Raw genomic sequence first — 635 nt, 5'->3', positions numbered from 1 at the left:
ACAAACATCCATTCCCACCCTCATGCTCTCATATGCACTTACTCCACACTCAACCAACGTGGAGACAGACATAAAGAGACGCTGTACACACGATCAGACTCTGCGATTGTGTCTGTGAATCCACTGTGAGCTCTCCCTGCTGTCCTCCCTTTGTCTCTCCCCTCCCCACTTTGTGTTGTGTCATGTATAATAAACCACCCTTGCATCTCAGTAAGTGCTGCATCCTGGGTCTCACTCATTCCGCCACGCGACTGCTGCCCCAGCCGTGACACGTTTATTGCAGTATAATGCTGTAAAATTATGGCTCAGTTCTCTGGGCTTCGGTTGAGCCTTTTTTCAGACTAAGATTGTTTTCAGTGGAGATTGAACTTATCTGTCACTTTAGGAACGGGCTTAAACCATGTCTGGGAAACACGTCGTAAATGATGGGTCGTTCGGGCCTCTTCGTGCTCAGTCAGATCTGGAATATTGGAAGCAGATCCGATCGTGCAAAAGGTTTGATCACACGAGTATCTGAAAAATGTTCCTCAAATATTTTTTGTGGGGCGATGTCCTGCTGATGGAGGTAGCTGCTGTTGGGCCTGTTCTTCTGCAGGAGGATATGGTTGAACATCTAATCACCACTTTCATCAGTG

This window comes from Pundamilia nyererei, unplaced genomic scaffold, assembly GCF_000239375.1.
Source record: "Pundamilia nyererei isolate P.nyererei 1_Seehausen unplaced genomic scaffold, PunNye1.0 scaffold00076, whole genome shotgun sequence".
Classification (NCBI taxonomy): Eukaryota; Metazoa; Chordata; class Actinopteri; order Cichliformes; family Cichlidae; genus Pundamilia; species Pundamilia nyererei.
This window is presented reverse-complemented; position numbering follows the sequence as displayed.